This window comes from Artemia franciscana, chromosome 16, assembly GCF_032884065.1.
Source record: "Artemia franciscana chromosome 16, ASM3288406v1, whole genome shotgun sequence".
Classification (NCBI taxonomy): Eukaryota; Metazoa; Arthropoda; class Branchiopoda; order Anostraca; family Artemiidae; genus Artemia; species Artemia franciscana.
The window spans coordinates 23,946,038-23,973,345 of NC_088878.1; the positions used below are offsets into that span (position 1 = coordinate 23,946,038).

The following is a 27,308-nucleotide window of genomic DNA, read 5'->3' on the forward strand; positions in this document are numbered from 1 at the left end:
TACTTAGTAAAGACTTCTTATGAAGTTGGTCTTTTTCCAGAAGTTGTGTTTTTGCACATGGGCATTTGAATTGAAGGTTGGTTTCTTGGTATTTCTCATTGGTATTTCTTGATATTCAAATCTTCTCAATCTGATGTTTGGTTCCTTTTCTGCGTCTATAATTCTATTCGTTTGCCATCTTTGTATGCTTCTAAATCTAATCCTATTATCTTAGTTGGAAGTTTTAACCTATAAAGTTTTGCCTGCGGAACGGCTGAAAGTCTGTTTGTCATATGGATTAGCATATTTGCAACTTTCAATTGCTCAAAATCCTTGTCACGTTGATAGCCTTCTTCAAATCATTCCGTTTTGGTACGAAGCTAGAAAATCAAATTTATTTTCAAAAGTCTGCTGTTATCTGAGAAATTTGTATTTGAAGCCTTTTTCAGAAGTTTTTTTATTGATGCTCGTCTTTTGAATAGAAAACATTGTCGCCTAGAATTACTGCAGCCGTTGGGGGCTTACTGAAGTAAAAAGATTTGTTGAAAGTTTCTTCAATACTTTGTTTTCTTCTTTTTTGAAAATGTTTTATCTCAGGATCTTCCTTTTAAGGGGGGACGAAGGGAGGGATTAAAGTGGAGGGATGAAGGCTGGTTGTCACAAAAAATCTACAAACTGTAAACTAGTGGGATATCAGTAATGGTTACTTTTCTATGTGAGGCTCATTAATATGATGCTTGAAGTGATATAACCATTTCGGGTGCGGATTTAGTTCCTCTACCCAAGGTTATTTTTCGATTGGAAAATAAATGTAGCTGTATATTGATTGTCGTTCTTAGTGCTTGGTAGTATTTTTTTATAATAATTCTGGACTAAGCATGGACACTGTTCGGTTTTTCTTAAGAAAAAAAAAAAACAAGACTTGGATTGACACAACAGAAACCGAACAGGTCAACAAAAAAACAGAAGACCTGTTTCAACTGTTTTTTTTTTTTTTTTTTTTTTTTTTTTTTTTTTTTTTTTGGTGAAAACGGAACAGCTGTAAACAGTTATTTTTTGAACACTTAAATCTTAAAGAAAAAAAGTTTGTGGTCGATAGGCTAATAATGCGATCATTTTTTCAAGCTGTAATAAGTGATTACCTTGTCAGTCAAATCTTGCGCTTTTCCAGCGTTTTGGACATTTTTCGGGTATATTGATTTCCCGTGAAATAATCGGCGATCAAAAATGTCGGTTCGTTCGACACACTAGTGATAGGTACGCTAAGATGCTTTAAAGCGATATCTGGTAGCTGGGGATATTTTTTTTTTTAAGTCCAGAAAATGAATGGGTCTCCACCAATCTGAAAACTTTAACATCTAGCCTCTCATTAACTTATCGCCAAGGTTGCCACATGTCATGGTAGTGTTTTTCTCTGGCGGTAACACTTTTAAGAATACTTCGTACTATTGCAGTACTTTTTCCGTAAAAAAGAATAGTTTTCTTAATAAAGTGGCAAAAACGATCTATATACAGAAATATCGCCATCCTTTTTTTCTTTATGGTTATTTTCTTCCACTTTCCCGTTCCTTTTCTCCAAAAATGGGCTATTATGTCTATACAACATCTGCTCGAACTCCCCAGGAATGCATACTAGTTGTTTGAGACACTTCGATAATGAAACAATTTTCGTCATCAATTTATGCAGTCAGCTAAAACTCAATAGTGTTTAAGCACAGCCCATAGTTACTTTGGGAGGGGGCAATCTCCCCCTTTCAAACCATGCTTTACCCCGTCCCCCATCCTGATGTTCGTAAGCCATCTTAAACAAAAGTATGAAAGAAGAAATATGCACAGGAATAAGGCACTTGTTACTGCCAATTCAAATATTTTCGCTGCCTCGTGGCTTAAAACAGCTTTTAACAGCATTTTGACAGCTTTTAACAGCAATTATTTCCTAGAAAGTGTGTGTGAGAGATAAATCAAAAGAAAGATTCATGGTTTAAGGGTACTTCGCAAAATTTGACGGTGCTTTGCGTTTAAAAAATACTGTTCTAGGCCATCCATCAAATTCATTCTTAAGCAAAATTAAATTCCTCAAATTCTGAGTTTCGGAGAAACTAGGACCCTTTGCTGCATAATACTTTCTTGAAGTATTTTCTTTTCTTATATAAGTTTTCAAAGCGATGCAAATATAAAGAAAATTACATTTTTTGATAACTTATTTCGAAAATTTCTGTTGCTTTGCAGCAGAAAATACTTTAACCAATCCATACGCTTACTTTATTATAGAAATAGTTACTATTTCAAACTAAAATACGAGTGTGCATAACTTTGATTATGTAGGCATGTTTTTGTGGTCCATTTTCAATGAAATAAGGGTAGTGACACTCCTGACAATAAATAACTGTAAGTACTCAATCTAAGAATACTAATTTTACCTCTCAGCCAGGCCCATCAACACTTTAATAACTCCAGATCTGCCAATATTTCAATATTTGCAATTATTAGTCAGTATTTATTATGCATCGGTTAGTATGGTATTCGTAGTAAGCCACTGGTATTTAGCAGCATAAATTCCATAAAAATAGTTAAATATAAGTTCTACCAGTTAAAGGTGCAGATTACTTCCCCCTGTAATGTAGATGCAGAGGCTCTGCTAATAGAACTAGCATATATAGTAATTATTGATTTGTTTATCTGCTGCTTCACCTGGACGGTATTTGCTCAACTTTTGCTCCTCAATTGACTGAATAATATACAGTAAGTAACAAGGTGTTTTAGTGGAACTAAACTGCGCCTTTACTGTTCTCCCATTTACACACATATCTACTCTCATCTGACTCCTAGGCACAGATTCTGGCTAGCTGAAACAATCTAGCAGCACTATTTGATATGTTAGACACACTGAGTGTCACCATTTTACTTACTTTTACTTTATATTGACGCTCTAATTCGAAAAATTGTTTGGGGCGTAACCACGCTTCTTCACAATTTCCAGTTATGACTTTAACACTATTTTGTAAGTTTGAAAATCCCGAATATTTCATTCTTGTAATACTAAAATAAAATCAGGAACAGAAGAAAAAAAAACAGGTAGGAAAAAATCAGAAACAGTACAAAATAGCTATCATAAAAACAGAAACAGAACAGGTAAGGAAAAAAAAGTTCATCTGTTTCTGTTCTGTTTATGTTTATTGGTATGAACAGAACACAAATAGGTACTTTGAGAACAGAAACAGTGCCCGTGCTTATTCTGGACTTGGCGCAGTCAGTACATGGCTGGCTGAAAAGAACAGAAACGGCACTTTTACTGTTGTATTCTGTCTGGATCTTTTTCACACCCTATTTCCCTATCCCATTTTCTGTGCAGAATTTTACCTCTATGAAACTACCATCAGTAAGATCATCGTTGACATCTGCACTAAGTACTGTACTACATATGTAATACGAAATACTACATATGTAAATACCAATTATCATATTTTAGATTGATGAAAAATTATTAAAATCGTGAGAAATCACCCAGCCCAACCCAACAATATAGATTGTCTTACCCTTCTTGGTAGAAAAATGGAATTCAAGAGTTGATGCCTGTTATAAATTTCATTTGTCTCTTTTCCATGTAAAATAAGTATTTCAGTAAATTCTATCCTGCTAATGCGTTTGGAAATTAAAATTGACCCGAGAAACAATATTTGTATTTCCTCATTCCATAATTTCTTGTACAACTATTTTCCGAAAAAAATCACCTGTATTTCGCATTTTTCTAAAATTTAATTCCCTCCCCCCGAAATAAATTCCCTCGTACGCACCTGTTTTTTACGAAATGAATCGATGCCTTTGCTCTGAACTAAAATAATTAGTGCATCCTCGTTTTCCTTGTTACTTTGTTCTGTTTCAACTTTATGCTTTTCGAAATGAAAATCTAATTTATTTCCTGTATGAAAACAGGGAACGCTCCAGAAATCCTATGTTTGAAGCCTTTTTTGCAATCGCTGTTGGAGTTGTAATGCACCCCCCTTTCTTAAACAGAAACTTTTCAACTCCTGGGACTAGCATTTCATCAGTGTACGCTGTTCCTGTTATCTTTGAAGTGATTTATTTCCTAAGCTATTATAAATGCAAATCAAATGTATGACCGTTTATTCCCTTGAAAATCCTACTTTCCACAAACATTTCATTCAAAGTTCTGTCTCTTGGGAATTTCCTTTGTATACAAGAGAGATTTTTTTCTTATATATTATTATTATTCTTCTTTATGTTGTTCCTTTCTACCCCTAACCCTAGGAAAAAGTTGTATTTTCTCGGAAATCCTAAATCCTTTAAGTGGTTCTGACAAGTTAAGGGTTTTGCCAATAATTCAGTCTACTGTAATAACAGTTTTTGTCTATTAAGGTGCACCATAAGGGAGACCAAGAGGCACCGCCCCTTAGGAAGACTAAATTACATGTAGTCTATAAAATTGTTACAATATAAAATAAATATGGCTTTTCTCTGACGAAATACAAATTAAAACCTCCCTCCTCTTGAAAATTCGATGACGGTTCGCCGTATTCCCCATCGAAAGTTTTAGCTGGTAATAGGATTTTTATCTGATGCTTGCAGTACTGAACTTGGACGGTAGGTATATTATTCTTATCAAACGGTTCGTGGTAACGAACTATGTCTAACTATGTCTTTGGGGACGACTTACTTCCCCACAGTCCCCGTGGGAGGGGGAAACTTGACCAGTGCTTATATATAGTAATGGTTATTTGGAAGTGTACAGACGTTTTCAGGTTTTTTTTTTGGTTTGGGGTTGGGAGTTGAAAAGAGGGGGTTATGTTAGGGGAACTTTCCTTGGAGGAATTTATCATGGGGGAAGAAAATTTCCATGAAGGGAGCACAGGATTTTTTAGCATTATTTAAAAAAATATATATATATGAAAAAGTTTTTTCTACTGAAAGTAAGGAGCAGCATTAAAACCATTTAAAACGAACAGAAATTATTACGCATGTGATGGGCTCACCTCCTCCTAATACCTCGATCTTTACGCTAAAGTATTTTTAGTAATTTCAACTATTTATTCTACGGCTTTTGTGATTCAGGGGTCATTCTTAAGAAATTGGGACAAAATTTAAGCTTTAGTGTAAAGAGCGAGGTACTGACGGGGGGGTGAACCCCCTCATATACGTAATAAAAACATTAGAATACAGAAGTTTGTTACGTAAGCTAATTTATAAGTTACGTATATCTTTTACTAATAAAAACATTCGTTAAAAATTAAAAGTTCTAGCTGCCTTTCTAAGTAACCAAGAAACCGGAGGGCAACTAGGCCTCCTCCCCCGCTCCTTTTTTTCTCAAAATCGTTCGATCAAAACTATGAGAAAGCCATTTAGCCAAAAAATTAATATGCAAATTTCGTTTTAATTATTCATCTGTGGAGAGCCAAAATCAAAACATGCATTGATTCAAAAATGTTCAGAAATTAAATAAAAAAAAACATTTTTTTAACGGAAAGTAAGGAGCGACATTAAAACTTAAAACGAACAGAAATTACTTCGTATGTGAAAGGGGCTGCTTCCTCTTAAACGCCCCGCTCTTTACGCTAAAGTTTTTACTGTTTTAAAAAGCAGAGTTAAGAGAAAGAGTCACGCTTTAACGTAAAGTGCGGGGCGTTCATGAGGAAGCAGCCCCTTTCACATGCGAAGTAATTTCTGTTCGTTTTAAGTTTTAATGTCGCTCCTTACTTTCCGTTAAAAAAAAACTTGTTTTTTTTTTATATAATCCCATTCAAAGAGCAATAAATTTTACTTTTTGGTATGTAAACTCTACAGCAACTGAATCTAAATTGAAATATTTGCGGTTAGACATTGGACAAATTGCAACAGAAGTGATTTTATATTAATCCATACAGAAAACGTGCTTACTAACATGTCCGAAATTGGCATCGCTACCCCGAGATGAAAGGGGTCATATTTGCCTTTAAAGTAGGAATAAGGGGACGAAAATCTTAAAAGAAAAATTTCGTGAATATATAGAAAGGGGTGTCTTCTATGGGGTTATTGTGGTCGTAGAAAAGAAAATAAAGGTAAAAAGGGTCAATTATCTGTGTTACAGGGAATTTTTTTTCGAATTCTGTCTTAGAGCTAGGTAAAGCGGGAAGGGTTATGACCATCATAACCCGCGTTACCGAAAAAAACAACAACAAAGGAATGTGGATTGAGAGTAGTGAGAAAGGTTACCCCTCTGAATTGAGAAGGCTCAAGTCCAAAAATCTACGAAAAATCCTATTTAGTGAGTAAAGAGCCCTTTCCAGGGTTTTCTTGGTCATAGATAAAGAAATAGGAAAAGAAGAAATACTTGTAACGTGTAAAACACCTGCGATTGCAATGTTAGGGAACATCGGCTACCTTTTGCTTAAACTCTTAAGTTGAGACGCTTTGGTTTCAATTGTTTTCACTTTGTCAAACATAAAAAGAGAGAGAACTTTTGAAAGTCGTTGGCAGTAAAGGCAGAATCATCGTCTTCAGCTTCCATGGCATTCTTGCAGGAGATTAAATAAAAAAAACAAGTTTTTTTAACTGAAAGTAAGGAGCGACATTAAAACTTAAAACGAACAGAAATTACTCCGTATATGAAAGGGGCTGTTACCTCCTCAGCGCTCTTCTCTTTACGCTAAAGTTTGACTCTTTCTTTCAGCTCTACTTTTTAAAACAGTAAAAAACTTTATCGTAAAGAGCGGAGCGCTGAGGAGGTAACAGCCCCTTTCGTATACGGAGTAATTTCTGTTCGTTGTAAGTTTTAATGTCGCTCCTTACTTCCAGTTAAAAAAAACTTGTTTTTTATTTAATTTCTGAACGTGTTTGAATTAATGTATGTTTTGACTTTGCCTCTCTGCACATGAATAATTAAAAGAAAATTTACAGGTTGATTTTTTTTTTTGGCTAAATGGCTTTCTCATAGTTTTGATCGGACGATTTTGAGAAAAAAAGGAGTGGGGGAGTAGGCCTAGTTACCCTCCAATTTTTTGACTACTTAAAAAGGTAACTAGAACTTTTAATTTTTTACGAATGTTTTTATTAGTAAAATACACGTAACTTAACGAACTAACTTACGTAACGAACTTCGAAATTCGTATGTTTTTATTACGTATATGAAGAGGTTCGCCCCCTCGTCAGTACCTCGCTCTTTACACTAAAGCTTAGATTTTGTCCCAATTCGTTAAGAATGACCCCTGAATCACAAAGGCCGCATAATAACTAGTAGAAATTACTAAAAATACTTTAGCGTAAAGAGTGAGGTATTACGAGGAGGTAAACCCCTCATATACGTAAAAATTTTTGTTCTTTTCAAGTTTTCAAGTTTTTTTTATAATAATGCTAGAAAATCCTGCGCCCCCTTCATTGAATTTCTCTTCCCCCATGACATATTCCTCCAAGGAAAGATCCTCCCACATAGCCCCCTCCCTTCAACCCCTCCCCCCAACAAAAAAAATCCCCCTGAAAGCATCTGTACACTTCCCAATAACCATTACTATGTGTAAACACTGGTCAAAGTTTGTAACTTGCAGCCCCTCCCACGACTACTCTGGGGGAGTAATTCGTCCCCAAGGACAAAGTTTTGGTCATTTGAAAAGGGAACTAGAACTTTTAATTTCCGTTAGAATGAGCCCTCACACGACATTCTAGGACCAATGGGTCGATACGATCACCCCTGAAAAAAAAAACAACAAACAAATAAACATGCATCCGTGATCTGTCTTGTGGCAAAAAATGTAAACTTCCACATTTTTGTAGATAGGAGCTTGAAACTGCTACTGTAAGTTTCTCTGATACGCTGAATCTTATCGTGTGATTTTCGTTAAGATTCTATGACTTTTAAGGGGTGTTTCCCCTATTTTCTAAAATTTGGCAAATTTTTAGGTTCGTAACTTTTGATTTGTAAGCCTAAACTTAATGAAACTTATATATTTAAAGTCAGCATAAAAAAATGCAATTCTTTTGATTTAGTTATTGTTATAAAAATTCCGTTTTTTAGAGTTTCGATTACTATTGAGCCGGGTCGCTCCTTACTACAATTCGTAACCACGAACTGTTTGATCCCTCTGCATGATTTGTAAGCCATAGAGTAATCTAGAAGTGACTTCTTGTATGAGCATCTTTGTTTGTCACAGCTATTCGGTTTACAGGAGCACTTCACAGCTTTCAGGAGCTGCAATGAAAAATATAACAATATTGTCGGGCAACAATATTGACCGCTTAAGAGCCGTTGGACATATCTACCAACACACGTTCTCGAGCAGTACCTGAATAATATGATTTACAGCATAATTGATTGTGTCATTGATGGATGTCATTTAGCAAATTGTCTCAATGCAAGATGTAAATCTGAATATTTGGCTTTTTGTCACCTTGAGCGTCTAGATATTATTCCTGCCTCATATAGTCGACAATATTAATTCTTGATCCTGTAGTTGTCGCTTAACATGTTTAACTTAAAAAGTTTACTTTACAGCAACCGGGTATAAACTGTCGAAGGTATTCGGCGTCTGGGACACTTGGATCAGATGATATTGATCCTTTAAAGGCCAGTTTCATCCTCCCAATTTTTTGCTTCCTTTTTATTATCTGTTTTTGTCTTATCAGTCTTTCTTTCTTTATTCTTTTCTGTAATCTCAAATCTCTTAATGGATTGAGCAAAAAGGTTTGAGTTTTATAGTTGTAAAATGATGATCTGTCGGAGGACGCTTCGTGTTATGTCTAGAAAGGAAATTAAAGTTGAAAGATGCCTGGCGTAGCAAAAACATTGCTGTGAAAATGCACCGGGTTTAAAGACACACGGAATGTCTTTGTTCCAAATGTTTTGACGGAGTAGGCTTCCAGAAGTTGTCTTAGTTTTTGCTTTTATTTGTTATTCATCGGCCCGTCATTCAACATAGCTTATTGCAATTAATTATAGTTAATAGCGATAACTTATCGAATAAGCGATATTAGTATGGGTATTTGTGTATTATTCAGAACACACTCAATAAGTGAAGTTAGGTTCTTTCGCGAAACAAACTACGATGCGAAAACCCTGTTTCATAGCCACAAAGACAGAACTCAATTTGATTTGCTACGCATAGTGATAGAAGATAGTGTCTGAACATGGACTTTGAAATGAAGATTTGGGATTTGCCGAAGACTGAAAAAGAGGCAGTTATATTTTTCCAGGATAAGGGGTTGTTGCCCACTACAAAACCGTGCGTCAATGGACACAACTTGACTTTTTACTCTTACGTGAAGGAACATTTTTGGGAGTGTAACAATAGGCCATGTTTGAAAAAAGTCAATTTGCGTGTAAATACGTGGTTTGCTGACAGTAGAATGCCATTTGTTGCTGCAGTTCGTTATAAAGGCAGAAGGAAGACCTCTTTTTAACGCGATTCTTAACGACATTTCTGCGTTCTTGGTAAATAATTCTAAATTGTTATTTTACAATTTTCCTAATAAAGTATTATATTTTCATCATATTTTGTTTATTTTATTAGCTTTATCAAAAGTTTGGGCTATATAATTTGAACATTAGGGGGGGGGGTGCATTATATCAAATACCTAACTTAACCTAACCACATCTATATATAAAATATTTAATTAAAATATACCTGCATCGTAGTTTGTTTCACGAAAGAACCTAACTTCACTTATTGAGTGTGTTCTGAATAATACACAAGTACCTTATTATACTCTAATGAATGTGGTTTGAACTTAAAAATGTATTTTCTAAAAAAAATAAAGAATTTTACAAACCCATACAAGCTTTTAAATGAACCGAAGGTATTGTAATGGACAGAATTTGAACCGTATTTGAAATGAACCGAATGCTTATACGAATATCTTTTATTGTTGTTTGGATTAGTATGGAGATGCTTTTGCGCAATTTCATCACGAGAACCGAACTCTGAGTCCTGCAGTGTGTTGCCACAGCTGAATTCGAACTCTGTTATACCAATAGAAAAATATTCCGAGTGGTCTCTGTCTGTAAAAAGACGAACTTCAACTTATTGAGCTCTGAAGCACAATAAGCAAATAATTAATTTCAATAGGCTCCATTATGTGCTCTTGAACGCAATACGATAACTACAAGTGTCTATTGAAGGCTAAAAATCACGAAAAATTAACTGCAATATGCCTATTGAATGTAGAGTCTAGATCCAGTTTCAAGGGGTTATACATCATCGTACCAAAAATAAAGTCTTATATTTTTTGGATAAATTAAGAAATTGACACGAAGTTTCGCGTTTGATCATTATTCACAAGGCGTATATTTTTTCTCATATGGGAGGGTATAGACCAACAATGATTGGGACAGGCTGTTTCAGTACCTTTAAGGAGCCCCTAGACGGTTAGTCATTTTGATCAAGTTTCCGTCAATCCATTGACGTGTGTTTCAATCAGCCTTCAATCGACCCTTCAATCAGCCCTTCAATCTCGACCGAAGCTAATGTAACACACTGCTTTTGATCAAAATGATTGATTTATTCTAACTTTCTATCAGTCATCGTCAACCCTTGACTCAAGCGTCAAACAGGTTCCTAGACGGTCAATCATGCTTGAGTCAATCGATTGACGGAAGCTTTTCATCAAAATGATTGACCGTCTATGGCCTCCTTTAGGTCAGAAACTAACTATCATGACGTCATGTACTGTGTGCTAAACTGTAGACTCATTATTTAGCCAGGTCCTTTAAAATCCTATAAAATTTTCTTCTTTTAGACCTTGTAAAATATGTACTTGCACATATTTCAACAAAAATCTTCAAAACTTTAAAAATCCAAAGCTAAATCTTTGCTATTCTGTAAATTCTTAAAACACAAGCTAGTTCTTTTTGTTTTGGCCAAAACGAATATTAGAAATAGCTAACTTGACATTTGACGACCCTTCTCGGCTTAAAGAAAAAATTAAAGGTAGAACTTGCTCTTTTTAATAGATAGATAAATAAAGATATTAAAATATATCGCTGTAATTAATAATTAAAGGGATTTTTGACGGCCTGGTACTTAAATTGGTTATGGTTCAGTCTGAAACATTTAGTTCTTTTTTTCTTCCCTTCTATTTTTGGCTTAAAATGACCTTGGGAAGGTTTTAAAAGGAATTCCTGCTTATCCACTTCTCTGCTTACACGAAACCTTTTTTACGATTGTTGTTTGCCGTGTAAAACCGTTCCAACTTGGGTAGGTTTTTGCTAAAAAAGTATTGTAGATGGCTTAAGATAGCCCGCTTTTTTGTGTGGTTTGTACAAAAAAGGATAAAATCAATTGAGTAAATCTTATTTAAAACTTTAGTCTACCTATGTGTGGTTATTTATTACTTAAAAGCTTAATAGTATAACTGATTGTTTACATTCATGTAAACTCGTTTATAACCTAAATAGGATAAAACTCCATACTGACTTGGCATAAAAGTGAATACAAGCGAAAATACAAAATCGAAACAAAGAAAATTTAGGTAGTGAAAAGTTTAAGAAAACGTCTCTCTTAGGACTACACTACCAATAAAGCACCAAGTAGTGGGCCACATTATCAAAAACGTGAATATTGACTGATTTATATGGGTAGGCCTATGTATCATGCGTTGAATAAACATGGTTTTGTTTAATAAATGAAAAATTCTCTGCCCCTTGAGGCTATTATGCAATTTCAATTTTAATAGGCTTGTTCTTGTGATCTTGCTTCGTAACAAATTACACGTGCAAAATAAAAACTGTAAGTACCCAAGTTCTCGGTTGCATGCAATGCGTAATGAATAAAAGCCAAAAGGCAGTTCACCAATAAAGTTTGTAGATGGTGCTGCTGTTAGTCGCTGCTACTCTTTCGTTAGCCTTTGCGAGAAGCCCGTTTACAATGATATTCCATTAATACCAAGACTTTACTAGCGCCAGTTTGAGCCAATCAGGATTTTCCATAGAATTTTTAACCTATCAGAAAATCCGTTACAAAATCGGATTGGATCAAATTAGCGCTATCTCGACACTACGGGAAATCTCATTGTGAATGGGCCTTAAAGCCTACATGGTGTGGAAACTATCAGCCGCATGAAATTTTGGTTACATATTTAGTTCAGAGAAAACAATGTGAGAACAATGAAAAGTGTAAAGATGCAAAGCTCTGCTAATTAAAGTAATTCCTTGAAAAAGCACCAAAAATATCCTTATTTGCGCACTGAAAGGAAATCTTTATAGAAAAGAAAAATCGTTGTTGGAAAAATTTGATTATACTATTACCGCAAGCGAAATGAAATTATAATAGAAGCACTTAAAACATTATAATGATAGGGTATGTTTAGTTCTGAAGTAAATCGATTTGCCCAAGTTTTGCTGAAGTTAAACTCTAAGTAATCTTTGTGGAGAACACTGTACGGTGTTGAAAGTATGAGTATACTATTGAAATAAGCAAAAGCAGCCTTATCAAATTGATTTGTTATTGTTCCAGCGCCAAAACAAGCTCAGACTTGTTATTTAATAAAGTAATGGTCAAGGCGTTACCCAGGAGGTTTGCCGAGTTTGAGCCCTCCCCCCTGGAAATTTTAGCTTGACTCGTAAAAACGTAACAAAAATGCATTTAAACAAATTTTGATGCCGTTTTTAGATTTTTTGGTAACGACCCCCCCCCCAAAAAAAAAGGACTGGATATGTCCTTGGTTATGGTTAAAACAGGTCTTGACAGGCCGCTACACATATATAAGCATATTTTACGTGGCCCTGTGGATCTAGGTTTGACATACATGCTTTAATGAAGTACTCATAATTTGTTAGGATCTAAGGATAAAGCTCCCGATTTTGCCATGCATTAAGTGCAAATAGCTTCGAAATTCCACAAGATAAAACTTTCATCAGCTTTGGCTTTATGATAGTGTTTATGTATCTTCTTTTGGTCCTTTGATATGAAATTTAATGGATTGTTAGTATTTAATAACGTAGAACAGTTTGTGTTATGTAGTGCTGATGTGATGCTATCGCAAATTCAGACACGGAAAAAGGATACCATTTAAAAAAAAAATTATGAATCGCAAAACTGGTCAAATACTGATAAATTTAAGACTGTTTTGAATGATAATTTGTTTTGCTTCTAAAAACGTTGCATCATTGTTTTTCGAAGATATTATTCCCTCCTTTCCTAGAATTTAATTAAAAAAAACAAAACAAGTTCCTTCAACTGAAAGTAAGTAGCAATATTAAAACTTTAAACGAACTGAAATTATTACCTATATAAGGGAGGCTACCTCTTCTTAAACCCTCACTCTTTACGCTAAAGTCTTTAAAAACATTTCTTATTCCATTTGAACGCTAGCTTTAGATTGCCAACATTAAAGCTAATGACTTTTATTTATTTGGAATTGTATCAATTATTGTCAGAAATCTGTTTTTTAGAGTTTCGGTTACTATTGGGCCGAGACGCTCCTCTCTAGCAGTTCGTTACCATGAACTGCTTGATAGTCAGGTCGTTAACTATTAAATTGTCCAAAGTCCATGGTTTCAGTTTTTGTCAAGTCATGTTTAAAAGGCATTAAACTCTGAATTGGTTATTGTAAGATGGCACAATAGCCTGTGTAAGGTCTTCGTAGGAGAATTTGTTTCAACTTTTTCTTTCGTATAGAAAGTTTTACTTTTGAAAACGTTAAGAAATCCTTTTTTCAACAAGTCTTATTTTGTTTTATTTATGCATAATATAATTTATTTAACGGTATATTTTTCTTCACATACGCTATTTACAATATAATTATGAAAATGTCCGCCCCCTTCCTGATGATCCCAGAATCCCCGGGATATATATATATATATATATATATATATATATATATATATATATATATATATATATATATATATATATATATATATATATATATATATATATATATATATATATATATATATATATATATATATATATATATATATATATATATATATATATATATATATATATATATATATATATATATATATATATATATATACATATATATCAAACAGTTCGTGGTAACGAACTGTAGTAAGGAGCGACCCGGCTCAATAGTAACCAAAACTCTAAAAATTGGAATTTTGATATCAATAGCTACATCAAAAGAATCGCATTTTAAAGCTGATTCTAAATATATAAGTTTAGTCAAGTTTAGTCTTAACCATCAAAAGTTACGAGCCTGAGAAAATTTGCCTTATTTTAGAAAATAGGGGGGAAACAACTCCTAAAAATCACACCATCAGATTCAGCGTATCAGAGAACCCTATTGTTGAAGTTTCAAGCTCCTATCTACAAAAATGTGGAATTCTGTATTTTTTGCCACAAGGCAGATCACGTATGCGTTTTTATTTGTTTTTTTTTTTTTGTTTTTTTTTCCCAGAGGGTGATCGTATCGACCCAATGGTCCTAGAATCTTGAGAGAGGGCTCATTCTAACGGAAATGAAAAGTTCTAGTGCCTTTTTTAAGTGACCAAAAAATTGGAGGGCACCTAGGCCCCCTCCTACGCTAATTATTTTCCCGAAGTCATCAAATCAAAATTCTGAGATAGCCATTTTATTCAGCGTAGTCAAAAAACCTTATAACTATGTCTTTAGGGACGACTTACTCCCCCACATTCCCCGTGGGAGGGGCCACAGGTTACAAACTTTGACCAGTGCTTACATATAGTAATGGTTATTCGGAAGTGGACAGACGTTTTCAGGGGGATTTTTAAGTTGTGGAGGGGGGTATAATAAGAGGGGATATGTTGGGGAAACTTTCCTTGGAGGAATTTGTCATGGGGGAAGAAAATTTTCATGAAGGGAGCGCAGGATTTTCTAGCATTATTAAAAAAAAAACAATGAAAAATAAATATGAAAGTTTTTTCAACTGAAAGTAAGGAGAAGAATTAAAACTAAAAACGAAGAGAAATTATTACGCAAATGATGGGCTCACCTCCTCCTAATACCTCGCTCTTTACGCTAAAGTATTTTTATTAATTTCAACTATTTATTCTACGGCTTTTGTGGTCATTCTTAAGAAATTGGGACAAAATTTAAGCTTTAGGGTAAAGAGCGAGGTACTGACGAGGGGGTGAATCCCTTCATATACGTAATAAAAATATGAGAATACAGAAGTTCGTTACGTAAGCTAATTTGTAAGTTACGTATATCTTTTACTAATAAAAACATTCATAGAAAATTGAAAGTTCTAGTTGCCTTTTTAAGTAACCAAAAAATCGGAGGGCAACTAGGTTTCCTCCCTCACTCCTTTTTTTCTCCAAATCATTCGATCAAAACTATGAGAAAGCCATTTGGCCAAAAAAATAAATATGAAAATTTCGTTTTAATTATTCATCTGCGGAGAGCCAAAATAAAAACATGCATTGATTCAAAAACGTTCAGAAACTAAAAAAACAAGTTTTTTAACGGAAAGTAAGGAGCGACATTAAAACTTAAAACGAACAGAAATTACTTCGTATATGAAAGGGGCTTTTCCTCCTCAACGCCCCGCTCTTTACGCTAAAGTTTGACTCTTTCTTTTAGCTCAACTACTTAAAACAGTAAAAACTTTAGCGTAAAGAGCAGGGCGTTGAGGAGGAAAAGCCGTATATGAAAATATACGGAGTAATTTCTGTTCGTTTTAAGTTTTAATGTCGCTCCTTACTTTCCGTTAAAAACTTGTTTTTTATTTTATATATATATATATATATATATATATATATATATATATATATATATATATATATATATATATATATATATATATATATATATATATATATATATATATATATATATATATATATATATATATATATATATATATATATATATATATATATATATGAATGAATGTGTTTAATACGCATCAATGGAAAAACTGATGGAGCACAAAAAAAGAAAAAGAAAACATAAAAAATCAGAAGACCTAATTCATCTGTTAGAAACAAAACAATCAGAAACAGATACCGACTGCTGCTGTAAAACATTGGCCCACAGGTGAGTCTTGACAGATGAATTATATCGGTCAACTTGCGACAGAATCGCTTCTTCAGGGTTGGTAACACTATACTGGCGCGTAACATACCTCTTGCTTGCCCATGGAGGAAAACGCAGCAAAAACTTTGCATACTTTTACGGTGAGCGTAATTTCATTTAATCTGTAGCCGTAAAAATGCGTCAAAATGGGCTAAGGTACTGATAGTGAGGCAAAATCATTGTATTGTACACCTGGGCAACAGACGTCGATAAAACTTCCGCTTATTTGCCACTATACAACTATACGTAAAAGATGACCACTTCTGAAAATGAGAAAGCAGTAATCGCCGCGTTTCTAGTATTGACCGTCCAATAGGGAGGCCCAGATTTACAACATTATCCGCGAGTTCAAAAATAGAATCTCCAAGTGTGACGCTCCTACCAGCATCTGATTTTGAGTTAAAAAGCAGCACTTCAGACTTTTCAGCACTAAACTGAAGTCCAATATGGGCATACTCTTGTTACAACTTGGTAAAATTAGCTTCTAGCCCATGGAGCGACCGGCTCAGGCTCAACACATCGTCAAAGACAAATCAGTACCACGCAGAATATAAGTCATATGTGACTTTGATTGTGAGCAACCTCCTTATGATCTAGCACCCTCCTATTAATAAAAAATATAATAATGAACACGCACCTCAAGCCGTAATTTGAAATGAAAAAAAACTTCTCAAATTGAGGACTGAAAGCTGTGTTCTGTGGTTCTTAGGCATGCTGAATTTAGGGATTATTTCAATGAAAATTTTGCCCTGTTTTCAGAGTGTTCCCTTGCTTTCTGAAGCTTACGCAATTTGTACCATGATATATAACTCTTGTTAGATCACTTTAAAGCTCAGCAAGTGCTACCACGCACCAAAAAGTAGTTGTTTTTTACGTAGTACATATATATTTTTTTCAAACTTTGTTTTAGAACGAATTTACTGTAGTTGCTCTTTACCTTTTGTTAACTTACGAGCCTTTGTGCAGCTTAATTTCTCTTTGGAACTTGACTTAAACTAACATTTGTGAGATTCAAACTTTAATTTTCTATAATAAAAAAGGGTCATTTTTATATAAATAATGAGATGGTTTCAACTCTACCTGGTGCTAAAGGACTTTATTGTGGTCCTTCTGCGCTGAGACAAGGACTTCACAAGGAATTAGCTCTATTACCACGTTCCCTTCTGTTAATATACATTTATAGGATACATTTATGTGCTTTATGTCCTCCCATGGGCTCAAGTTCTGTTGAAATTTCGCCCCTTGTACAACTCCTTATTAGAGCTGTCTAAGGGCTAATGTACTGGCAAGTCCTGCATATTTTATTGCAGGAATATCTTGTCAGGTAATTATTTTAGGCTTGAGATCATAACATGGCATTGGCTCATTATGTCGATATAATGAAAGGTAATGGTGGTTTATGGCAGTATCGATGTACCGCTAGACCTTCATTATTCTCAAGGATTAAAAGCTCATTGAAGCCATTTTAGATATCTATATCATATGATATAATGGGAAACTATGAATGCTGAAAATTGTTTTCTAGCAAATAGTTGAAGTTTCTGCTCAATAATTCATTGGAAATTTTCACTAGTACCTATTCTGTGGGACCACTAGGGACGCAATACCGATTGCTTTGGCTTGGTGTATCACGTGAATTTTTCTAAATGCAGTGCAGCTGTTTGGGAGTAAGAGTAGTTTAAGGGTTTTGTAGAATAATTTAATTTTGTTTATGAAGTTTTCAATATTATATCGTATCACCTGAAACTATTTAGTTTTAAATCATGCGTATTTTGATGCTTTAATATTATCTTACTATATCTGTAAATCTGGTCTCTTCAGTGCTGTCAAATCATGGAAATTTGGGGGGGGGGACAAAATGTATTTTTAGTATCTATCGGGGCATTTTTTTCAGTTTTTAATTGAAATGCCAAAAAGGACATTTTTTTGATATTTTGATTATCTTTGGAGGGATTTTAGGGGCCAGTCCCCTCTCGATTGACGCCACTGGCTTCTTCAAAAATAGCAGCACCTGTGGTAAATACTTTCTGAGGCCACTGTGGTTAAACTTGACAAAAAGAAAAAAGTGCAAGGTAGTGATGAAAAGCGACGTAATTCACAGCTAGGGAAAAAAGCGGAGAAAGAAAAAACTTTCGGCCAAGACCTCTTTCAGCCGTTTTCAGTGCAAAAAGAAAAATAAAAAGGATACAAAAGTCGAAGGGATAATGCAAAAAGACAAGAAGAAAATAACACTTTTTCAACGATGAATTTGCCTTTTCACTGTCATTTCGGAATGTACCTAAAATCTAACTCAGTGAGTTATTCTTGTTGCATCAGTATTCGGTTTCTCTTTTTCGGCTGTGAAAAATGTGCTGAACATGGATATTGTCAACTAAATCAGCATGTCTTTTGCCCATTTGGAGAAATAAGAATCTATTACTGTGGTTTAAGGACTCGAAACCTTTATCACTCCAATCGTGATTTACGGCTGTGGATCACGGACCCTAGGGGATTACAGCGTATTTCTTCTTACTGTATCTGCAACAAATTTCTTGAATTATATGCAAACACAGAGTCTCAAACGTTGAACTATTCCTACATTTCTCCCCCCCCAAAAAATTAATTGTTAAACCATTAATGAACTAAATCATTGATTCAAAATATACTTGCTCTTCAGATGTAGTTATAGAGTGATTAATTCATTGGTAATAGAAAGCGGCTATAATATTTAGAAGCATTACAAAATCAATCACTCACTATTATCAGAATTGCGCATAGGGAAATGGGACTAACCCTAAAGAAGGTTTCTTAGGGGTCTTCCCTAGGAACTTGTCAAAAAAATTACATGAACAGCTATATATAGAGACGTAGAAAGTTTTTGGGTCCGTCTGGAAATATTTCTTCGTCTCCTACTAAGAGTCTTGGATGTTTGATGTCACCTTTGCAAGGTTTTTTTTTTTTTCTTCTTTTTTTTCTTTTTTTTTTTTTTTTTATTAGGAAGGGTGTATCTGGCTAAAACGCTTAAAATAAGTTAACCATATGGAAAGTATTAGTAAATTTGAAAGGAATCGTAAAAGTCTCAAAGGTCTGGGGTGGGATTATGAGTCTGAATCCCCTACCTCCAGTTTACACTCCTGGCTATATATATTGATTTGAATAAACAAAGAATGAAATTGTATCTCATCAATAGCCGTCGTCAAGAATGGCCATGTCATCTTACAAGCAGGGAGGGAGTCTGGAGCCCTACTACTACTACTACTACTACTACTACTACTACTAATAACTCACTGCAGCACCAAGCCGCCTGAGGCCAACACAGCTACGCACGCTCCTCCTCCAACCTAATCTATTTAAAGCCTCCCTCTTTACACCCTCCCAGGAAGTTCCCATTTCCTTTAAATCCTTATTTATGACATCCTCCCAACCCAGACAAGGACGACCTGCTTTCCGTGTAGCCCCAGACGGTTGGCCAAAAAGGACAATCTTCGGTAATCTGTCATCCTTCATCCGTAGAACGTGGCCTAGCCATCTCAACCTTTCTTTCATTATAGCCCCAGAAAGCGGGATTGAACCACACTTTTCGTACAACCTACTGTTTGAAATACGGTCAGTCAGCCGGGTACCCAGAACAATCCGTAGGCAATTTCTCTGGAAAACATCTAGTAAATTTTCATCTGCTTTTCGGAGTGTCCATGCTTCAGAGCCATATTTGACCACTGTCATCACTGTAGCTTCCAATATTCTAATCTTGGTTTGTAGGCTTATCTTTCTATTCTTCCAAACTTTTTTTAACTGTGAAAAAACACCCTGAGCTTTAGCTATTCTACTTTTAACATCTTCACTGCTCCCACCATCTTTACTAATAATACTACCAAGGTAACTGAAGCTCCCAACCTGATCAATCTTTTCGTTACCTAAGGTCACCTGTTCATCTTCACTTATTCCTAACCTTAGTGACTTAGTCTTCTTAACATTAATTTTCAAGCCTATTTTAGCACCCTGAACTCGTAAAACCTCTAAAAATCCATTCATTTTGCTCACACTTTCATCTAATATGCTTAAATCATCAGCATAATCTAAGTCCAGGAGCGTTCTTCCTCCCCATTTGATTCCATGGTCTCCAATTGCCTTTCCTGTGCTCCTTAAGACGAAGTCCATCAAAATGATCCATATAAAGGGGGATAGAACACAACCCTGCTTAACTCCTGATTTAATACAAAACCAGTTGCTAACCTCATTTCCTACCTTAACCGCAGCAGTATTATTCTCGTACATAGCGCAAATCACTTTAATGTATTTTTCTGGTATACCATATAACGATAAGACCTTTGTTAACGCTGTTCTATCAACAGAATCGAAAGCTTGCTCATAATCGATAAAACTAAGGACCAAAGGTGTTTGACAACGAAGGGACTTCTCAATTATTAACCTAAGAGTGAAAACATGGTCGACACATCCTCTACCTTTTCTAAAACCGCATTGTTCTTCCCTTAAAACTTTGTCTACAGCATGTCTCAGTCTAAAAAGTATCATATTACTCAGTAATTTGCTACCTACAGAGACCAGACTAATGCCTCGATAATTCCGACATTCACTCTTGTCACCTTTCTTATACAGTGGTTTAATTAAGGTTTTCCTAAAATCATTGGGTACTTCCCCTTTTTCAAAAATCATGTTCATAATCTTCAGTAGCTTATTCCTAACCTCAGAGCCACCATATTTAAGGAACTCATTAATCATACTATCAGCACCTGGGGCCTTATTATTTTTTAATCCTTCTAGTACTGTCGCTAATTCTTCCTCACTAAACAAATCTTCCTTCACATCCAAGGTATCACAAACTTTTTCATTTTCATTTATATCTTCTCCTGCAACTGTATCTCGGTTTAGCACATTCTCAAAATGTTCCACCCATCTTTCTTTAACTTTTTCCTTATCACTAATTGTGGCCCCATTTCTATCTTTAACTGGGACTAATCCGGATCGGCTACTCCCTTTCAATTTATTAACATGCCAGTATAATATTTTACTATTATGCCGTCTAGCCGCATCTTCCAGATCCTCAGCAATTTTATCCATCGCCTCCATTTCACATCTCCTTAGTTCATATTTTAATGCTTTCTCCACTTTCTTTACATTCCTTTTGTTTTCATACGACCTATCGCTCAGATAATTCTTATACAAACCCCTTCTACTCTCTATTAAACCTAAAGCTTTTTCACTAATATTCCTAGTTGCTGTCTTAGCACTCTTCCCTAGGACACCATCAGCAACTTCACAAATTGTTTTTCTGAAATTATTCCATCCATCTTCCACATTGTCAAATTTTAAACCCTCAAGTTTAGTACTCAACTGTTCCTGGAATTTTTTTCTCAAATTTTCATCCTGAAGTCTACCAACATCATAACTTTCCGGGAGGGAGTTACTCTTCCGAAATTTCAGCTTTAAATTAACCTTAGACACTACTAGATGGTGATCTTTACTTTTAACATCAATAACGGCACTCCTATACACCCTAGTATCTTGTATTGATCCTGCTAGTCTTCTGTTTACAATAACATAATCAATAAGGTTTGCTGTCTTACCATCACGTGAATACCATGTCAACTTATGGGCCATTTTGTGACCAAACACCGTATTGGTTATAACTAGGTTGTTATACCTACAAAATTGCAAAAGCCTATAGCCATTACTGTTTTCTTTTCCTACACCAAAATTACCTAGGCTAGGATACCATCTATCCCTATTTCTACCAACCTGGGCATTAAAATCTCCTAGCAAAAACACCATATTTCTACCTGGTACCCTGTCTATTTGCTCCTGTAACTGTAAGTAAAATTCATCTGAGTCACTAGTATCTCCATCAGTTGGTTCAATGGGGGCATATACTACTATAACTGATACCCTAAACTTTTTAGTCATAAAATGAGCAATTAGTATTCTATTATTAATACCTTCCCAGCCTAAACAAGACTTAGCAGCTTCCTTATTCATCATGAGCCCTACTCCCTGCCTATGTACCCCATCCTTCCTTCCTGAGTAAACAAATTCTATGTCACCTAATTTCATGCTTCCTACCCCTGGGATATGAGTTTCTGAAACTCCTAATAAATCCAGTTCAAACCGTCTGAATTCGTCAGTCAAAATGTCGATGCGATAGTCATTTTTTAACGTCGTAACATTCCAAGTTCCAATTTTCATGTTCTTTAAATCTTTGAAATTATTTTGGCCTCAAGAAAAGCAGTGATCCCGGATACCAGTGCAGGATGGGGACCAACATATCTTCTCAAGTCTACACCGAAGCGCTTAAGCCGGCTTAGAACCGGACAGCAAGAAGTCCCTGGGACCTCCAGTAAGTTGGAGGCTTTGTGCAATCCTGGGCCCATCTTGGTCACAACATGGTTTTCAGCACTTGGCGATGCTCTTCTATCAACTAGAGTCGAAATCCTGCACAGACAGTCCCAAGCCTATTACCTCCGACTCATTATATATTCATGCCTACAAATATTATGCTACTACGGGGAGGCAGCCCATAGTAGATAAATTAGCTAGGAAGAGGTTTTTCAGCCCGAAAACGCCCATCAAAACAAACCAAGCCCAGAAAATTATCCAATAATCAGAATCCCGTACGAGTGCTGTGTTGTTTACTAGGCTATAATTTCCTCGAGGGGCGCCACTCCTCAAGTGGGAAAAATTGACCGCAAGTTTCCCAGTCTTGCAGGTACCCCGAAAGGGTCGAGGCAGCCCTTTACAGAGGCCGTTGTCCATAAATCTGGATCTTACGCCCTGCCGCAGTTGTCCTCCTATAGAGGATCCTCCCACGATGGTGTTCTGCTTCACCATGCAATTTAACCCATTACTGGGAGAAGGTTTGTAACTCATCTGACGCGTGAACACGGCAGTTGGCCCTGCTGAGTGTACATTTGAGGGGTCTTCTTCCTCCTCCACCTGAAATTATGACCCCCAGGGGAGGGTTTCCCAGTTTCTATTATGGGCCCCACTGGGACAAGGTCCTACTTGGTCTAAGCCTCCTATGGAGCTACTCTACCTATCTATAGGGCATATAATATATAAATATTATATATTATATGTACATACGTATATACACGTATATATACATATACATATACATACATACACATATACACACATACATACATACACATACATATATACACATACACATACATATACACACACATACATATATGAAGAAAGTTCAGTATGGAGGCATGCAGTTTTAGTATAAGCGGGGACCAAATTTATAGAAAAGAAACACGGATTAAAAATCAGCAGAAAAAAAAACAACCTAAAAACAAATATCACCAAACAAATAAAGAATGTGTGGCCTCCCTTGAAAGTTTCCTAATTTATTTTTTGCGAACAAAAACCGTTGTCAAATTTAATTAATTAATTTTGCTCACTTATTTTCCCGATTAACCGTTGGAATACTGACAATAATACGGTACTGCCCTTTTTAAAGTACGAACAGAATAGGCTGAAACACCTAAAAGATTGTCTATCCCTTTAGAAATCAGTTATAGATAATTCAAAGTGCATGAAATTCAAACCCTCCAGAGGAGAAATGATAGGATTTATTAAGAAAAACAAAGGGAAATAGTAGAAGTTGACGATTTCACCTTCAAATAATCCTACAAAACTGAGAGAGAAAGTGACGACGAAAAAATTAATCAGAGTTTGAACGATTAAACATCAAAATATTAAAGAGCATATTCCCTTACTTGTAACAGGCCTACTTTCACGGGAAGAATATTCTCTAATACAAAAGAAAAAAAAAGAGTCTCAAATTGTCAAAAAAAAAAAAGATGTTAAAACTTTCTGGCATTAAACTTAAAATTTAATCGGAGAAATTCCCACCAGAATCAAAATTTATGCGTTGCTTCTTTCCTCAATCCTAATTACTAATCCTGAATCAAAATTTTCAAATTCCACCGTGTGCACTTACAATGGTCTACACATTAAAATTTCAGCAGACTATGCTTACAATGACGTATACTTTTAAATCCTAGTAGACTGTGCCTACATTGGCGTATACTTTGAATGTTAGTAGACTGTGCTTATAATGGTGTATACATTTGAATTTTAGTAGGCTGCACTTACAATGGTGTATTCTTTTGATTTTTAATAGACTGTGCTAACAATGGTTCGTAGCTTTTGAATTTTAATAGACCGTGCTTACAATGGAGTATACTTTTGAATTTTAGTAGACCGTCATTATTTAGTCACATTCATGTTTTTAAGTGACGGTAGATGGTGCAGTATGTTATTAGATAAAGACTTTGGAGTTCCGCAATTCTGACATTTTTCAAGGGCAGCAAGTGGGTTCTTTGGATTTGCGTTGGAGTTCTTGTTCTTTGGGGACAGTCCTCTCCCCCTCCCACCTTTGTGTATGTAAATATGAACTTACTCTATTATTTAAACCTTTTAAGGCTGCTGATGTCCCTCTCTCTCTTCTTTTTTTGAATCCGGTAAGTCTGACTAAAGTCGAATCATACATACTAATACAGACTTAGAATTATCTGTTAATTGAGGAATACTTAAAAAATTCTGAAAATAACTGTTTTTATGGAAACAGACAAGAAACCGTGTCATCTTTTGTCACAGCTTCACACTCATTTTGAGAATTTTTCTAGGGAAAGCTATTAATTTACTTAGAGGAAGGGCAGTAACCTTCCACCTCCCAACAAAGTCCATGTTGCTAAACAATCATAAACTGTTGTAAATTAATCATAGATTTTCTTTTTAAAAATAAGGTTGATTTGCTCCTCTACTAACCTCCTAAGCCTTCAAAAACGCGCTTTACGGAACTAGCTCTTGGTAATGGGTATCTTGTTGAATATAGTGTCAATGAGCAACCATCTGGATTTTTGTCATTCTAATGGTTGAAACTTTTTTTACTATGATTGTACGTTTATTATGATTACGTTACATTATAAATTAGATCCTCCAGAGCTAGGGGTGGCGCATGGGGCGTAGTGCGAATCCTTAAACATTGTTTCGAAGAAGAGAGTTTGTTTGTTTTTATTGTTTCCTAATAGTCAAACTAAATCCTTTACGCAAACATTTATGCTTAGTTGTTTAATTACACCCCTAAATGGTATCTATATCTGATAAGTAATCGTAAATTTATTTTTTCCGGTTTCAAAAATAAATTTTACCCTGACAGGGTAGAGCAGCAAGTCATACTAAAGTCTAGTAATAAGACAGAGAAATAGACAAATTTATAGGCTATACCACATTTATATTAAACTTCATATTCTTTAGCATGCAAAATGTCAGCGAACTGTTTTGAAAAAAAAACAGAAGGATCAAATTTTTAAAACAACTTAGCTGAACGTAATAATTACATTATTTGCGCCACAACGTTTTAAAAATGAAGAAGAAGAAACGAGAAAAAAAAACACTCATTAGCCCCCAATATATTCTAAGACCCCTACAATTTCCCTAAAAAGTTTCTATTTTCATCTTAACTTGTATTTTAATGGCTATGTATTTTCACATTTTCCAAACTGTCAACATCTTGTGTCTCCAGAATGTGAGTCACCCCTTAAAATTATTTTCACGGTCTAGGGATGTTCGCAGAGTCGCGTATAGCCTAAGCGTTCTAATTCTTTTTTTTGCACTTACGTATTTATGGTCTTCAAAGTGCTTATGAAGTAAAGTATAACACGGAATCTCTTTGAGAAAGCTAGATATCTGTCAATTTTAAGTTTCTCTACGGTTGCTAGCCATTTCCCCCTTTTTTCCTATCACATGTTGAATTAATGCATGGTTTTGTTGTGTTATTTCATACAGAGATCTTACTATTTTATTCTCAAGGGCAAAAATATTTTATTCCATTATCATAAGAGATTGACTGGTTTGTTTTGTCCTTTTGAATGCTAATGCTGGAGCAGAAATCCGCATTGTCATATTATGATTTCCTGTTAGGAACTGTTGACCCCTCGGTCCCTATCTCAAATAGCGAAGAGTCTAGTACGCAAGGTCTTTGCTTTTGGAGGAATGTCTGTCTGCCTCAGAATTTCCCAGCTCAATGGCTGGCTTTCAGTACATGCTAGCTCTTGTCCAGTTCCAATAGTGAGCTCTTGTTTGGTGTGCTTTAACCTTGCTTTTAAGTTTAAGTTTGCGGCTGTCTCAGGTTTGGTAAGGTTTTTCTCCTAATCTTCTATCCCTCTTTGAAATCATTTCGGCTTTGTATTTAATATACAAAACGAAAATTTCGTATAGAATTTTTTCTTGGAACAAAGATTTTCCGGTGGTTCAACTGATAGAAAGGATTTTTTTCAGTTTTTTTAAAGGTGGTTGATTTTTGAACATGATTCAATTAATTTAGGTACCAACAAACTAATTTTCCCAGATATGTCTGGGAATGAAACCGTAATCAGGGAATAATTCATATTATTTATGTTCTGATGGATTTTGACTAAACATAAAAACGTGTAGTCATCATTTGATGCCTTTTGTTGGTTTCATGTTTGCTAGTAATCATAAAGTTGACAAAAAGAGCGGAGCCAATCACGCCTAAGTTGGTGTCAGATAGCGTATGAAAAAACTTGCAAGTTATTCAAACCTCAATAACATCTTTAGAAGTGGACATTCGAAATGTTGAACGTGGTCCAACCGTCTCATTTGCTTAAGACACACCTCCCCCTCGTTTGCACGATGTGTCAAAAACAAAAAGGACAATGGCACTGGAACTACCAGTCTCAGAAACTGAACCGGCAAGTCTCAAAATTGAAACGCTAGTCTCGTGGAATTTAGTTTTTGGGGGTAAATAAACATAATCTTTCTTATTTTTTCTAATGTTACTCACCTTTTGGAAATCACCTAAAATAATAACTCATGAATATTTATGAAAGTTTTATTTGCCTAGATCGATTACTTGCTTCTTAAATGTAGCGAAAGTTTGTCTGGAAAGCGATATCTACCCTGTATACGTTTGTTCTAAAAAATGATTGTTTACCCTCATGTGTAACTACTTGCTAAAATTTTGAATGAGCTCACCCTTCCTGATGTAAATATGGCACCTCTGGACAAATTCAATGTATCAAGATATTACATCTTTTGCTTACTTACGCCCACGCTTGCCTATTCAGAGCATTTCATTCTCGTAATGGCTAAAATGTAACCAAAATTATTGTGTCTGTAATGCTTTCGTACTATTTTAAAAGGGAGTCTCAGATGGATAGTTTAAGAACCGGCAGAGAAAAATAAGAAAAAAATTAATTTTATTAGACTTACGGTTCAAATTTGAGGTTCGCACGTCTAATTTATGAAACTGGTGGTTCCAGCGCCATTTCTTCGGTAATCGTGCTTCAAAATAGCGAGAGTTTTGTTCAATTT

The 27,308-nt window shown here is 35.2% G+C and overlaps 1 protein-coding gene across 14 annotated transcripts in view; it reads left to right on the top strand.

Moving 5' to 3' along the window:
* LOC136037250 (muscleblind-like protein) overlaps positions 1–27,308 on the top strand; it is a 295,621-nt gene that overhangs the window by 129,796 nt on the left and 138,517 nt on the right. Inside the window, exon 1 of one of the 14 annotated variants that reach the window (XM_065719875.1) lies at positions 23,092–26,108. The exons of the other annotated variants lie outside the window; for them this stretch is intronic. The gene's annotated coding sequence lies outside the window, so the exon portion shown is untranslated. Of the gene's footprint in view, positions 1–23,091; positions 26,109–27,308 lie in introns of those variants that run through there. 14 annotated transcript variants of the gene reach the window in all.